A 15,960-nucleotide genomic window follows, 5' to 3' on the forward strand; every position below is an offset into this window, starting at 1 on the left:
CATATAGCAAAAGTTCCCTCTCCGCGCTGCTTGGCCTACAGATTTGATACCTCAAGTGTCAGGGAAATGATGCTCTAGGTCAGGTCAAGTGCAGAGCTTTGCAGCCAGCACCGCATCAGCGCTCTCTCCTAGGCAGATATTAACTCATTGATCAGCGCTGCTCAGCCTGTTGTGAATCCACTTTACTGGCTGGGCACCGCTCACACTCTCCATCTAGTTCATACAAACACACAGCAACTGGGCCTTGTGTGGATCTTTAATGCAGTGCCATGAGGTAAGAGGAACATGGACGATAATTCCAATTTTGGTAATGAGGGCACAAAAGATCTTGGCTTTGGACTCAGGATTCTGTTTGAATGTGGGCAAACTGCTTATTTATATCTTCTGAGTTTGTTCCCTCAGCTTTAAAAAGGTGACAACGATTACCTGCTGTTTTCTCTATCTTTGGCCACGTAAGCAAGACCAATTCCCCCCAACCCCCATCAGCATGCCAGGGGGAACACAAACGCCCACTTAGAGCCAAAGCCCAGGTCTCAAGGATGCTCCTGGGGCTTCTCCTTGCCAGCTGACTTGGGATGCTCTGGTCCTCTCCCCCAGGCTATCAGTTACCCTGGCTTGGGGTTCTCTGCTTTCTTCTCGGTTGCTAACCCATCTAGCATCCGAACACTGGTTTATGGCCACCAGTACGCTCTCAGTTTCACCTCTTTTGGCTGCAAGGTCAGGATCTTAGCCTCTTTGAGTCTTGATGTTTCAATCTGTAAAACAGAGAAGATAATGTCTACCTGGTGAGATGACACACATAGGAAGCGGGGGTCTTGGAGCCGAGGTAGGACTCACTTACACATCACAGGGGCTCCGCATCTGCTTTTCCTGAGTCCTGGACCGGTGGGACTCGCCTGGGCCTGGGGACAGCAGCAGCAGAGCTGGCATCTGCTGCCCGCCGAGCCTCCGGGCATCCTCCAGAGACAGGGGCTATTTTTTTTTTTTTCTGAATCAAGATTATTTAAGAGTATGATATTGTTCCTTCTTTCAGAAAAGTAGCAAAGGAAAACGAGCACTTGCTTGGAGTTGTTGATGCCCTTACCTACAGAGCCAGGGGTGGCTTCTTCTGCCATCTTGTGTGCCCTAGAATTGGCTGGCTAGGAATTTAATGTGGCATCCTTATTCAGTTTAAGTCTGGTTTTGGGGACTCGCTTTCTCTTTCCTAGAAAAGGTCACATTTCCCCCATTTCAGGCGTGTTCCCTGGCCTCCATTATTTCCCGGAGGGCACCCAAGAGCAGCTCTGGGCCCCGGGTGGGTTCTCCCGGTGCAGGGGAGGGGTCTGGACTCAGTCCTGGTGCAGCGGTCTCCTGGGCCTCCCTTCCCCTCCCACCTCACAGGTGGTCTGACAGCTGTAAGGGGTGAGATGTGACAGCCTCTGGTGCAGACCTTGCCAGGGGCTTTCAGGGTCCCCCTGAACCCCCTCCTCCCTCCAGCTTCATCCCACTCTTCCCTTCACACTACAGCCAAGCCGGGCACTCTCGCCCGGGACCCAGTTCCCTTTGGGGAGCTACTCTTCCTGCTCACCATGCGGTCTTCCTGCCAGACCCTGAGGCCAGAGCAAGGTTTGTCTTCCAGAGCACTGATGACAAGGCCGGAGCATCCAGACATTAGAGTTGGAAGTGTCCCCAAGTTCGACCTTCTCATTTCATAGACAAGTGGAAGAAATCCAAGTTCTCATCTCCAGTGGCCGGTGGACAGAGCCACCTCTTATCGTGCTAGGCAGTGTCCTCCACAGAGCTTTGTTATCCCTCACGTAGCCTCGTGTAGAATGTAAATCATCTTTTATAACAAGTGACAGGCGGTGCTGATGGGCTCACCTGTGAGGCCTGGGCAGAGCATCATGCGGGCGTGATCTCATTTCCTCATCTTTCATTCTTCCCATAACTGGAAGTTTGTACTCTTGACCAGCGTCTCCTCATTTCTCCTACCCCCGAGGTCCTGGTAACCACCATTCTAATCTCTGTTTCTGTGATTTTGGCTTTTGAGATTCCTCATATCAGTGAGATGATACAGTGTGTGTTTTTCCCCGTCTGGCTTGTTGTATTGGGTAGTCTAAAAAATTCATTCCATTTTTTTCCATAAACTGTTATAGAAAAATTTGAACGAAACTTTTGGCCAACCCAACACTTAGCATAATGCCCTCAGAGTCCATTCATGTTGTCACATATGGCAGTATTTCCTTTTTTCTCATGGCTGAATACTATTCACTATACGTATATAATATATATTTTATATATATATATATAATATATATATAGTCTTTTTTATTCCCACATGGTTCAGTGGGTAAAGAATCCACCTCCACCTGCAAAGCAGAAGATGCAGGTTCAATCCCTGGGTCAGGAAGAGCCCCTGGGGAAGGAAACGACAACCCACTCCAGTCTTCTTGCCTGGAGAATCCCAAGGACAGAGGAGCCTGGCGGGCTGCAGTCCACAGGTTGCGTCGAGTCAGACACGACTGGAGCGAATGAGCATGCATGCATACATTCACCTATTAATGGACTCGTGGGTCATTTCCACACTTTGGCTATGAAGGCAGCACCTCATTCAAATGCAGAACAGCAAGGGAGGAGCCTCTGCACCCCTCTGCTGGGGACTGAAGCCTCGCGCCGAGCTGTGTGAGCCTGGCACGCTGGCCGGTATTTCTGGTCCCGTGTTCTTACTGCAGAGGGAAGGAAATGCCGGTGTGCTGGTGCGGCCCGCCGTGCGGAGGAGGAGGGCCTGCCACTCAGCGCCGTGGAGGTGCAGCTGCCGGGCGTCCGCTCCTGCGGAGCCAAGGTCCTGCCCTCCTGGGGCAGCCACCCTGGTGTCTGAGCACGGTGGGCTGCAAAGGCCTGGCCATTTCCTTCTGACTTGGGACAACCCCGTGGGCCTGCGGGTGGTCCAGGGCTCCTCGCTGAGCTGGGAGAGGCTTCTTTCAACTCTCTGCGCGATCACTCCCTCCCTGCTTCTTTCATGGATATTGATCCCTAAGGAGCGCTGTGCCCCTCATGGTTCAGTGAGGGCTGGGTTCCAGAGTCCAGCCCGCAGTGCCCAGCGCCTGCCTCTCTGAGGCTGTGTGAGCTAGCACGGCATCTGGCAGAGGGGAGCACTCGTGGAGGGCGAGGGTCAAGAGGAGACTCACCCTGTGGATGGTGGAGGGGAGGTGCAGGGCCCTCAGCCCGTACGGAAATCACCCAGCAGGCAGGAGCCGGGAGGGTGGGTTTCCTGAGACAGCAGCCCAGGCTTAGGAGGGGCCCCAAATTCTTCACAGACCAGAGCTGGCCCCGGAGACACCTGGTGTAGAAGGCGGCCAAGACGGGGAGTAGAGAAACACTGTGCTCACCTCCCCTTAAGGACATGCCCAAATTACAACTACATAGGGAGCAGCTATCTGAAACAGCTTGAAGACCATCAGGAGAGATTTTCACAACTACAGACATGAGAAAAGATACTATGAGAGATGGGCAGGAGGGGTGGAGACCCAGTGTAGTCAGGACTCATAATCCCAGATCAGTGACTCACAAACAGCAAAGAATATCAAACAGCATTCGTGTCCATCGATAGATGAATAGATAAATAGGTTGTGGTATATCTATAGGATGGAATATTACTCAACCATTCAAAGGAATCTTGTAATTTGGGACGACCTAGAAAGACCCTACATAATCCCACTTATATGTGGAATTTATAAAACAAAACAAGGTGAAAACAGACTCAAAGATACAGATAACAAGCCAGCGGTTGCCAGAGGGGAGGGGAGCTTGTGGGGAGAAACAGTGAAACGGATTAAGAGGTACAACCCTCTAGTTATAAAATAAATACTCCACAGGAATACAGCATGCAGCATGGGGAAAACACTCAATAACACTGTAACGGCTTTAGACGGGGGCAGAAGGTGACTAGACTTATAGTCGTGATCATTTCATAATGCATGCACACGTCAAACCACCACACAGCACACCTGAGACTAACATGGTACTGTTCGTCAGCTATATTGCAATTAAACAACAGAAGCCTGGTGTGTTTGCATTAACTTATTCACAGTCAAGAACAAGTTTCACGTTGTCCTTTAGCAAGGGATGACTAGCCTACTTTTAATGGCAAGCAGCCCCTCCCGGGAGACGAGGGTGCTGCCATGAACTTGGGCGCAGAGCGTCTCTCTGACCCTGGCTCTCAGCTTTCCCAGGACATGATGGGGAGCCACGCCAGAGGCCGGGCCCTCAGCATGTGAGTAGGTGAGTGACGGCTCATCGTTATCCTGCTCTGCGCGGAGTTGGGGGAGGGTGGTCTGCACTTTTCATCTGAGGGTCACAACTCCAGAACTTCGGCTTCAGCCAAGGGTCTGTCCAAGTGATGGGCTTGGGGCTGCTTCTGGAGTTGATCCTTGGCATCTCCTTGAGAAATGTTCAATCAAGCGTGAACCAAAACAGAGAATTCAGAAGGGAGCCTGCTGCCAGGAACCCCATGATGGCTCCACAGCCAAACCCATTGATTTGCGGATGACGCGGCCCTCCGGAGTTCCTGTGACTTCTGGGTTTCCATTCTGGGGGCTGGTGCCAGCTGGGCCAGCCTCCACCCCCTGCCCCTCCTCGCCACCCCCCTCCTCCAGCATTGCTTGTTTGCCTTCCAGCCCCCACCTCTTTTCTCTGCATCTTTTTCTTCTAGCCTCTTCTGGAAGCATGTCGTTCTCGCATCGGAGGAAGCTGTCCAACTCTGCTTCCCAAAACACTGGGAAATGGTTCCAAACACCATGGCTCCAAACTGTATCCTGGCAGAGCACCCGGGCCTGAATTTGTTTCCGGAAACCCTCCAGAGTGGGTGGGGCTCCACTCAGCCCTGCCCCGCCCCTCCCCACCCCACCCCCAGTGGGGATGCTCTTCCTTCTGCCAGCCCAGTCCTGGGACTCCCTGGAGGATGGGCCAGAGCATCTCAGCTCCAGGCCTGCAGGCTCACTGTAACCTTTTAAAGGCTCTTGCAATGCCCAACAGTCATCTGAAAAGAAAAATCCTCTCTGATTGGCTTTTCACGATTTCCCTGAATGGCCCCCAATTCCTAAAGCACAAGTCACCAGGATGACAGTGCAGCTTTGTAACCGTTTTGATCGTTATCATCAACTTTGCTGCTTCGGGTTTGGCTGTGGACACATGGTAATCATTTATTACTCTGCCTTTTACATCTTCTTAAACTTAGCACGGGCTTCCTCTCTCCCTCTTTCCCATTCAAGTCGACGGCCACGCCACGCTGAGATCTGGAAGGGAAGGGCACCCCTTGGACTACACAAATAGGTTCAGGGGTAGTGTTTCTACACATCAGACAAGGAGCCGGCAAGAATGCAATTGTACTTCACGTGTGGGAAATCCTTCATCAGGTGGAAGGAGTGTCTGTCCTCCGTGGATGCATGAAACCCAGTTCCCTCCAGGTGTCTGGAGCTCCTCAAGAAGCCTTGACACATGGGTAGAATCTTCCAGAGAAACCAGGAATCCTGCTCATTCTGCCAGAGACTCCCTCCTCCCCCCTGCCTTCTCCTCCGGCCTCACCCTCCTGGAGTCCAGGGATGTCTGCCCCTTCTCTAGGGCCTTTGCTCAGCCTCCTCCAGCCCGCCCTGCTGGCCTGGGCTGATTTTGAGTCAGTCCTGCCAATGGGATCAACTCTGGGGACCCCACACACTGTCCTGCCTGATGGGAAGAGGAACAGGATTGGAGGTGAGAGGTAATGGACCACCCCCACCCCCACCAACCAGCGTGCCCCAGCCAGGGGGATGGCTTGTAATGAGGTGGAGGGCGGGGCAACCGGCGACCTCTGGGGAGGTCCAAGGGCAGAAGGTGGCCGAGGTCTCACCAGGGCCACGTGGAAGGGGTTGAGGACCGTGCATCCCACAGGCTATGGGCTACGGAGCGAGGCTCAGGGGCTCCTCTCCAGGGTAAGAAGCCGGAGGTGATGGGAGGAATAAAGCCAGTATCTGGAAACTGGGAGCCTTGTTGGGGCTGATGGTTAAACTTTGTGCATCCACTCGGCCAGGCTACGGTGCCCAGTTATCGGGTCAAGTGATAGGCTAGGTGTTCCTGTGAAGGTGTGTTGTAGATGAGTGATTGATTTAAATAAAGAAAATTATTCTTAAATGTAGATGGACCTCACCCAATCCTTTGGGAGACTTAAGAGCAAAACCCTGAAGTTTCCCAGAGAAGAAAGGATTCTGCCTCATGAGGATGACGTGGAAATTTGGCTTGAGTGACTAGATGACCTACCAGTCTGGCCCATGGACATTAGACTTGCCAGGCCTCATCAAGGCATGACCCAATTTTTGGAAGCAAAACCTCTCTCTTTTACACACACACACACACACGCGCACACACACACGTGCACACACATTTTCTATGGGTTCTGTTTCTCTGGAGAAGCCCGGCTGACGCATCAAGGTTGGACAAAGGAACCAAGGTGGTCTCAGCCACACTTGGACTGAACGTGCCGGCCAGCGCCTCAGAAGCCTGCCCCTTTTGCTCACTGCCCAGCTCCCTTCTGAAGTGATGCTGCCCCCCAATTGAGAGACTCAAACTCTCCCCTTGAAGTCTGTCAACCAGGCCCCAAACAGGCAGGCCTGCCTAAGAGAACAGAGCCATTATTCCTGTAGGATGTGGAATGTCTTTGAAGGCCAGCCTCTCTTATGTGACCCTTGAATATTCTCCACGAGGATAACATTAATAGTGGGAAATTCTAGGAGAAGAATCTTTAACAGAAGAGGCTGGCACAGTGACAAGACAGGGATCCTGCTTTTGAAGAGCTCGGTCCTCGTAACCAAGTCTGTCACGTGGCCCTTGCGCTGAAGAGGAAGGGGCTTATGCTGCCATGTGGAAGAAATTCAGAACATTGAGCTTACCGGCTCCGTCCCCATCTTCAGAGAGATACCCAGCTCTTTGCTCTGACAGGCATAGAGGAGGAATTTTGATGCTAGCCATACCACAGTGAGGATACACATGGTAATTGTGGTGTGTAATTACCACGGCAATCCCAGGAGAGCCACAGAGAATCCTGAAAGATCTCAGAAGGATGCCATTCTGACTCCAGCAGAGTGAGGGGGGTGCTTGTCTATAAATTGTACACAGTCTTGAGATGATTTCCCAGTAAGGGTGCAATCAGGAGTGTGGGTGTGTGGCTTGTGTAGCATGCTGGCTGTAAAGTTTTTGTTGGCCCATAGAGTCAAAACATCTGCTGAATAAATAATTGACTCGTTGGCTGACACAACGGCATGAGCGGAGGCGATTGGCCAGCTGTGCCTGGACTAGTTAGGGGTATTTTACTGAAGTCAGTAGAGATTATTGTCTGAAACAAGTAAGCTTCAAGCCTCGGGTAATTTTTTTAAAAAAAACCCTAGCTCTAGCAGGCACTTAGATGATAGATATTATGATGAGAGCAACATTTTCTTGAAGGTTTGTTTTTTATCATAACATTTTCCCCAAGAGCAGAGATGATTGAAGCGTGTGCTGTGCTTCATCGCTTCAGTCACGTCTGACTCTTTGTGACCCCGTGAACTGTAGTCCGTCAGGCTCCTCTGTCCATGGGATTTCCCAGGCGAGAACACTGGGGTGGGTGGCCATGCCCTCCTCCAGGGGATCTTGGCGACTCAGGGATTTGAACCTGCATCTTCTGCGTCTCTTGCATGGCAGGCAGTTTCTTCACCTGCTGAAGCCCAGGGAACACTCACACTACCTAGTTAAGAGTATGATCAATATTCATAGCTCTTCAGCTACACAATTTCTCTGATGCTCTTCCTCTGTCCTGTCACCCACTTTAGGACGCAGGTTTCCTGACGATACCAACACTAAATGAAGGCACGCTAACTATTAGTTGAAAGATTCTCAGGGCTTAGAAAAGCTAGGCTTGGGCAGGGAGAAGAAAGGGTGTTAAACTACTGCAACTCACAAAAGTTCTGAGTAAGACTCAATTTCCATGCGATAAATCAATCACCCCAAGGAATGACAAATGTTCAAGGTCAGAGGGAGAAGGTAGATTAGTCAAAAGGAATCCAAAAATGTGGAGGGATTAAGGTTTGCAGCCCCTGTGTTTGGAGGTAAGGCATGGACTCTAAGTGGCATTATCTCATCCTCATCCACATCCCCTACCTGTGTCCACAGGCGCATCCTTGCCTGCATAATCCTTTCCACATCTAAGTCTACTTCCGGGTCCCCATCCACGTCTGCCACGCCCACATCCACAGCCACAGCCCATCTGCATCCGCACATCGTGATAAAGATGCAGCCACTGCTCTGGGTCATCCAATGGCATGTGTACGCTGGGAAGTCAACAGTCAGACTGTCAAGCGAGCTTGCAATGTCTCGTCGCCAGGAGGTCTTCTAATGAGCCCCCGAGAGAATCTGGTGGTTCCTGTTTCATAATTTGACGAGGGCTGCAAGATTAAGACAGCTTTCATTTTGTCACCACAAATGACTAACCTCCCTCACGTCAGGTGACCGGTTGGATATCACACCAGTGTCAGATTTGGCAAAGTTGAAACGACTGAAAGCAAGTGTGAACTCTCAAAAGATCTCCTCTAGTCCATTGGCGCCTTCCCTCCTGTCCAGCCTTTAATTGGTCCTGTTCACTCCATCACCTTCGTCATTCCCTGGTTCTAATCCTGGTCCTTGAACAGGGCTGTAACTGCTTTAGAAGTCACCAGAGTACTTTTGAGACATACACTTTCTTTTCCTTCCTACAGAGTATTAACCACCACAAGCATCATATTAGCAATTAGCTGAACGTGTTACCTCGTTAGTCTCTAAAAGTTATTATTTTCCCCAAACGCTTCTTATTATTCAAACTTTAGTGACCCCATGAAAGACTCGACCCATTGCTCTATTACTGCGTCTGTATGGAATCTACTCAACAAACATAATTCAGTGTTTTTGTCATCAAAATTAAAATCAATAATGGGGCTGACATTTTTCCTATTCCTAATTATTATCTTGGTGAATCTCTTTCTTCTTGGTAAATTAATAATTATTAGCCAACCTAAATCCTTTTTGGGGAAGAGAAGCAATTATTTAAAAAGAACTTAATTTCTGTCCTTCTACATAAGACTTGATAAACATCCGTAAATGATTTGCTGTTGACTTCAGTTTGTCCAAGCTTCTATATCTCAAGAGACACATCTCACCAGACATTTATTCCTTCTGCCAACATGTATTGGGAATCTATAGTGCAAGGCCCTGTGTTGGTATCCTGGAGCCAGAGATCTGTTCGTATAGTGATATATTCTGAAAACTCTTGTGTGGTACAGAATTTTCCACTGATAGAGGCATAAGAGCCAGAACGAGTGTTCCCATTGGTGGAATTATTCCACATACTTGAGGTGAGAATTTGTATGGGGCGGCGGGGGGTGGGGGGAAGGTTCAAATTGACTCTGCCCCCTGGCTGGCTGGTCAGGGCTGTAGTTCACTTTGGGCACCTCCGTAGCCCTGCCTTCTTTTTCAAGTCCACTGCAGATGCCCCAGACCTCAGAGGGGGCTGACGGGGGAGCCGCTTTGCCTCAGGGTGGGATGCTGGCTGCACCCTGAGCCCACGAGGGAACCGAGGAATCCTTTCCCTGCCATGCTCAAAAGTTTGTTTGTTTACCAGAGAAGAATTTGTGTGCACTGAGGTAAACCTTAACCAAGGAATTTCCCCTCTTTTTATTCGCGGGCAGTTGTAGGAAGTGCCGAAGAGCATCACCACGTCCCGGGACTATGAGCTCCGAAAACGCTGCGGCTTGTCCCTAGGGAGAAGGGCACAGGCGCCCTGTGGTCAGAGCCTCACAATTAGGGCTCTTGTAGCTCAGTTTTCTCCTTCACAGGATATAGTTTTCCCTCGATGTTTCCACAAATATGTGAAAAATGTTGGCAGAGAAAGGAACACTCAAATATTTATCTTGCATTTAACAATATTGAGAGTTACTTGAGTGTTTTTGTTATTTTCATTTGAAGGCTGAGGTCTGTTATTTCATATGAATGAGAGATAGAAAATCTTTCTGTGGTTTAACGGGTAGGATATTTTCAGACTGAAGAAGTTAAAAGAAAAACAAATAGCAAACTTCAATATGAACATTCTTGACCCTCTGCTTGTTTCTCTACTTAAAATTCATATTAAAATTTTTTTTAAAGTTGTGAATTCCCTGGTATGCGGGGCACCAAAAAGTCTGTCTGGGCTTGGAAAACCAAAATGAGAGACTCCAGCAGACATCTTACATGATTTCTTGTGCTGCTGTGGGGTTGTTTTATTTTATGTTGACAGAAGAACAGTGTTTTTATCTTGCGACATCTTCTCATCATTAGAGAAATATTTTCCTATTTTATTTCCCATAACTATAGGTTCCCATTATGCTCTGTAATGCGGTTAGAGGATCAGTGCTTATTCGATGGGAGACTGAGCCTCAATGAAGTCAGGAATGAAGGAGGGAGTGGGTGACAGGATTTGTTTTCTAAATCAGTTTAGTACATCAGATTCCTTAAAGCTGAAATAATTGCAAGAAAAAATAAAAACAAATTCGCAAAGTCAATGCTGAGCAATAACTGATTAGTCCAGGGAAAACTCAGGCCGTTTGCATCACCTGGCCCCCAGGGAGAGGGGAGATTTGACTTAGTGTCAGAAGTTCCAGTGCCAAGAGAATTGCCCCTTGGCAGGAGGGAGCAGGGGTCCAGATTCATGTCTGGGAGGACCCAAATGGCAGAGGGTGCCATGCAGATCACATCTCTGATTCCAGCCTTCCCTGTAGGCTGTGTGTGAAGCCGGGATTACCTGGGAGGGAGGTGGGCAGCAGTGTCCTGAGCAAGACTTGGGAGCTGTGTACTCTTTCTTTGTAACTCAGGTTCCGTAGACAGTCCTCACCGACTTCCACATCTCTCCTAGGGTTTACAGGAAGACTGGGAATAGAATTAAGGAGTGTGCACAAACCTCCACGTTCAGCAGCTCAGTTTCCCATACAGCTGAAGAAGTGGGAAACGCAAGGCGTTCCAGAGTCATCCAGTTGCGAAGGAGAAGGGGTGAGAACTCAAGCCTATTGATTCCCTTCACACAATGCTAAAAACCACCCTACTCTGTTTTGTTTTTAACCAAGAACACCTGCAGAGTCAAATGCCCTGCTGAATTCCATCTGTTTTCTGCAGAAAGATCAATGGGCAAACAAAGTTTTCGTCATTTGACTCGGTGACGAAGTCACTGACCTCAGAAGGCTGGTCTTAGGTGGTCCACCTCCTGCATAGGAAGCTGACACCCTTAACCTGGGCAGCCACAGTGCCTCCGAGCAGCAAACATGTTTCTGCCAAACGGGACAGGAAGGGGTGAGAACAGGACCCAGGGCCACCCTCCGTGTGTGACAAGACCCAGGTTTTGAAGGACTGTGGACAGCTTCCGCCATGAAGCCCAAGACCTGTGAGACTCTTGGTGTAACTAGAAGGTAATGGGTCCCTGCACCAGACTCCTCCCTCCCTTCCCACCACACGTATCTGTGCAAGTGCACACGCACACACACACACACACACACTTCTGAAAGGCAGGTGCCTGGGTGGGCTGAGTGCCTGGGTGCCCTGCTGAAGTGGGTGAGGAGAGAGGTCTTAGCACAAATCCCTCACTGCCTTGGCTTTCACAGACCTGGTTTTCCTGCAAAGATTCCAGCCCATTCTGCTGGGGCAACCCGAAAGTCAAAGTGAAGTCACTCAGTTGTGTCCCACTCTTTGTAACCTCATGGACTCTAGCCTGCCAGGCTCCTCTGTCTATGGAATTTTCCAGGCAAGAGTACTGGAGTGGGTTGCCATTTCCTTCTCTAGGGGATCTTCCCCACCCAGGGATCAAACCCGGGTCTTCTGCATTGCAGGCAGACGCTTTACCATCTGAGCCACCAGGGAAGCCCTACTCCATATAAAAGTAAGGTTATTGTCTGGTCTTCTCCTTATCGAGTGGTTGGAGAAAGACACACGAAGCAGTAGGGTCCACCATCACACACATCTGGTTCTAGGGGCAGTAGGTCCCTGCTCGCTGGGATGCCCCATCTTGGAGCCTACCAGGTCCTGCTTGAACAGCCGTGACTTTTTTGTTTGTTTGTTTGTTTGTTTGTTTTTTTATTTATTTTTTTATTGGTTGGAGGCTAATTACTTCACAACATTTCAGTGGGTTTTGTCATACATTGATATGAATGACTTTTGTAACAGGCTTTTGTGGTTTAGTTTCCCCTCCTGACAAACACTGATAATGAAAGTGAAAGTCACTCACTTGTGTTCGACTCTTTGTGACTCCACATAGTATACAGTCCATGGATTTCTCCAAGCCAGAATTCTGGAGTGGGTTGCCATGCCCTTCTCCAGGGGATCTTCCCAACTCAGGGATTGATCCCAGGTCTCCCGCACTGCAGGTGGATTCTTTACCAACTGAGCTACCAGGGAAGCCCAAACGCTGATAATGGGACACATTTGTTTTCTGATTAGTCACAGGATTTTGTGTTTCTCCACCTTTCATCCAATCATCTAGTCCACAAATATTTTTTCAGTACTTGCAAAAATACCAGCGTTGTGCTAGGTGGTGGGAAGGTCTTTAACTCACAGGAGACTAGAGGCCAGAGGGAGATGGAGGAGACACAGGGAAGATCCTCGGGGCTGAGTTTCCCAGCAGGTGAGGGGCATCTTCACCTTCTGGTGAGCAGCCCTTATGACCACACAATGAGGCGTTAAGTTACAAGAGTCACACAGGAGGAAAGTTACCTCTGGGTCCTTTCTGGATCCTCAGTGACAAAGAGAAAGGCTATTGTCTGCTTATTCCTGAAAATGGACTTTTGCAGCATCTCACTGTAATTTTAGGAACCCTGCTTCATTTTCGTTTGCAGCTAGAGATTTATTTGAAAAGGTGATCTGGGTTACTCATGCATCATAGTGATATAAAGGGCTTTTATTTTTTAAATAAATTTGAGTGAAAAAAATATGAGTCCCTTTCTTAAAAGAATACTAGAAAATAGAAGCTGAGTTAGGCATAGACATGGAAAGCTCATGGGGGAGGTAAGGTGTTAGATGTTGTTGGGTTTTAGGATGGGATGAACCACTTTGGATGTGAGAGTTGGACAATAAAGAAAGCTGAGCCCCGAAGAATTGATGCTTTTGAACTGTGGTGTTGGAGAAGACTCTTGAGAGTCCCTTGGACTGCAAGGAGATCCAACCAGTCCATCCTAAAGGAGATCAGTCCTGGGTGTTCGTTGGAAGGACTGATGTTGAAGCTGAAACTCCAATACTTTGGCCACCTCATGCGAAGAGCTGACTCATTTGAAAAGACCCTGCTGCTGGGAAAGATTGAGGGCAGGAGGAGAAGGGGACGACAGAGGATGAGATGGTTGGATGGCATCACCAACTCAATGGACACGAGTTTGAGTAAACCCTGGGAGTTGGTGATGAACAGGGAGGCCTGGCGTGCTGCAGTCCATGGGGTCGCAAAGAGTCGGACACGACTGAGCAACTGAACTAAACTGAAGTGAACCACCTGGCTAAGGCAATCTGCCCCGAGGAGGCGCCGTTCAAACAGGGCCCGGAGGAGAGCAGGAGCGCTGGGGAAGCGTGGAGGCGGGGCAGAAAGGTCGGGCAGCAGGCCCCAACCCAGACGTCAGGGCTGAGGGCTGCAAGCATGGTTTTAAGACGTGGTTGAGGCTTCGGGTTCTGGAGGGCACCGGCTAGTGGGGAGTCGAGTGGGAGATGCGGGTGCGGGGGAAGCGTGCTGACCAGGGGTCCATGGAAGTGTCTCAAGCAAGGGCCACCCTGAAAACTGCTCTGCCTTTGCTGCTACTCCCGGTGGAGGCGGGGGGGTCTCCTCCTTCTCTGGAAGATTCCCTGTGCTCACAATTCCATCTGGCCGCCTCATCTCATGGCTTCCTCTGTCTCCCTGGAGGGAAGCAGAGGAGGGGAGTGGGGTGACTGACAGGTGAGCCCGGAATCTTAGCACACACACATCTTTGCGATCCCAAGTAAGAAATCGAAATGTGACCATTTCCATTCCCAGGCCTTCTCATGGGAGTTTGACCTGGACTCAGTGCACGTTTCTAGAGCTGCCGAGATGCTTCACGGCTGTGCTTGGGCTGTGGGTGAACGCACTCCTTGTACCAGTCGGCTTCAGGTGCCAGAACTAGACACCTGCAGGCTTAGACAACAGAGATTTATTCTCCCACAGTTTTGGAGGCTGGAAGCCTCAGGTCAGGGCCTGCCAGGGCTTGGTTTCTGGTGAGGACTCCCCCCTCGGCTTGCAGACAGCCTCCTTCTCGCTGTGCCCTTGTGCAGAGAGGCCTTTTAGGCACAATCTACTTTCCTCTTTTGAAATGCTCATGATCCACTATGCCAAAGTATTTTGCCAGGACACTGACCGTGGCTTCTGCCATGTTCCCCGCACCCCTCCACCCCCAGCTGAGTGTCTGCTCTGAGCCTCCCCCTGGGAACATGGCTTTCTCTGTCCAATCTGCTTTAGGCTCCAGTCTCGGAATGAGTGGTAATTCTGGGTTCACTGAGTTCTGCTTCTTAAGTTGGAAGTGGGCTGAGTGGCCCCAGAAAGTCCTAGCTAAGTGTGGAGGATTTCCTTCAATTATATGCAAATACAAAAATGTCTTTACTGAGACTAAAACCCCTGCTGGTGTCAGAATTTGCTAGAGCAGTTTGGTTAAGTATGAAATGTATGGAGAAGTGGAATAAAATGACACAGGGGTGGTTGGAATGTGTTCTCATGAATTTAGAGATAGACAAAACTCTGTAGAACCAGAGTCAACATTACCCAGAATTTGAACAGACATATCAGTCAAAATTCCAATAATGCCAATAACAGTAACAGATTTGTTGAGGTCTTACACATTGGAATGCTTTTATGCATTAGTAAAATATATATCTTCTGGTACATATTTCACTGTGTATGTGGGATTTGCATTTTAGAAAACTGAAAGGAAACCATTGGATATTAAAGGGAATAATACATTTTCATCACATAAAGTAAATGATTAGAATAGAAAGTCCTTACCACTCACCAGGGTTATCCAAAAGATTGAAATTCGCAGAAGGCTCCTGTTTCCAAGTGTTCCTGACAGTACACGTCATTGGTAAAATTTGCTGTGACGATGCAGGGCGGTGAACTGGTGGACCATCCACCCGAGCTCTGCAGGGTTTTCCTGATAGACCTCACCCAGCAAGATCTCACTCCACGCACGTTGCTTGTGACCAGAAGAGAACAGTTTGTCCATCTGTGTTTGGCATGGAGTCCAAGTGTCCACACATCACCAGGGAACCTGATGTGAACTGTTGCATCCAGAGGGGTGGTACCCAAGCCTCTGTGCATTCTCTGTGCTAATCTGGAGATCGCGAAACCAGCATTGTCATCATGACTTTTGGCCAGGGCTTCCCCTGTGATTCAGACGTGAAACATGCAGGCTTTCTGCCATCTAGCAAGAGCCCAGGCTCCTTGTTCAAGAAGGCAAAAGCCGTTTTAAAAAGTGTGTGACTAGAGTCCTGAGTGTGGTGAGCTGAACTGATAGAAAATAACATTCAGCTCAATGTTTTGGCAAGGATTGGGATAGTGAGGCAGACACGTTTGTTTACCTTCCCAGCTAGAAAAGACACATGTAGGTCGGCAGCCAAGAAGAGGAGGGTCGAAATGGGGAATAGGGAACAGGACTTGGCTCTGCTTATATTGATTTTGGCAAAAACGCCACGTGAAAAATTATGCCTCAGATAAAAATAAATTATAATCTACAAGTATTTGAATGAGAAGGGTTCCCTGTGAAAACTTAATAAATGAATGCTAATTCAGTTACCAATTTGTTGCCATGAAACATAACCATTCGTGTTATTCCGTGGAGCTTGTTTTGGAAAAGATTGCATAACCCATGAAGCAATTCTTCATAAAGTGCATAAAAGTGTCAGCTTATGTATAATTTACACAGCGAATGTTAGTTATGGTCT

At 49.1% G+C, this 15,960-nt stretch overlaps 2 long non-coding RNA genes and 1 other non-coding gene across 3 annotated transcripts; all 3 read right to left on the bottom strand.

The window, feature by feature from the left end:
• Positions 1–242: 242 nt before the first annotated feature.
• LOC122446267 lies at positions 243–1,002 on the bottom strand. Its single transcript, XR_006270832.1, has 2 exons — positions 842–1,002; positions 243–755 (listed from the first exon to the last, which is right to left on the bottom strand). It is a non-coding gene; the product is annotated as an uncharacterized LOC122446267 (long non-coding RNA).
• A 7,163-nt stretch (positions 1,003–8,165) lies between these two features.
• LOC122446266 lies at positions 8,166–15,340 on the bottom strand. Its single transcript, XR_006270831.1, has 2 exons — positions 15,030–15,340; positions 8,166–8,426 (listed from the first exon to the last, which is right to left on the bottom strand). It is a non-coding gene; the product is annotated as an uncharacterized LOC122446266 (long non-coding RNA).
• On the bottom strand, positions 11,824–11,895 carry TRNAC-GCA. Its single transcript has one exon. It is a non-coding gene; the product is annotated as a tRNA-Cys (tRNA).
• Positions 15,341–15,960: the final 620 nt, after the last annotated feature.

This window comes from Cervus canadensis, chromosome 8, assembly GCF_019320065.1.
Source record: "Cervus canadensis isolate Bull #8, Minnesota chromosome 8, ASM1932006v1, whole genome shotgun sequence".
NCBI classification, from domain to species: Eukaryota; Metazoa; Chordata; class Mammalia; order Artiodactyla; family Cervidae; genus Cervus; species Cervus canadensis.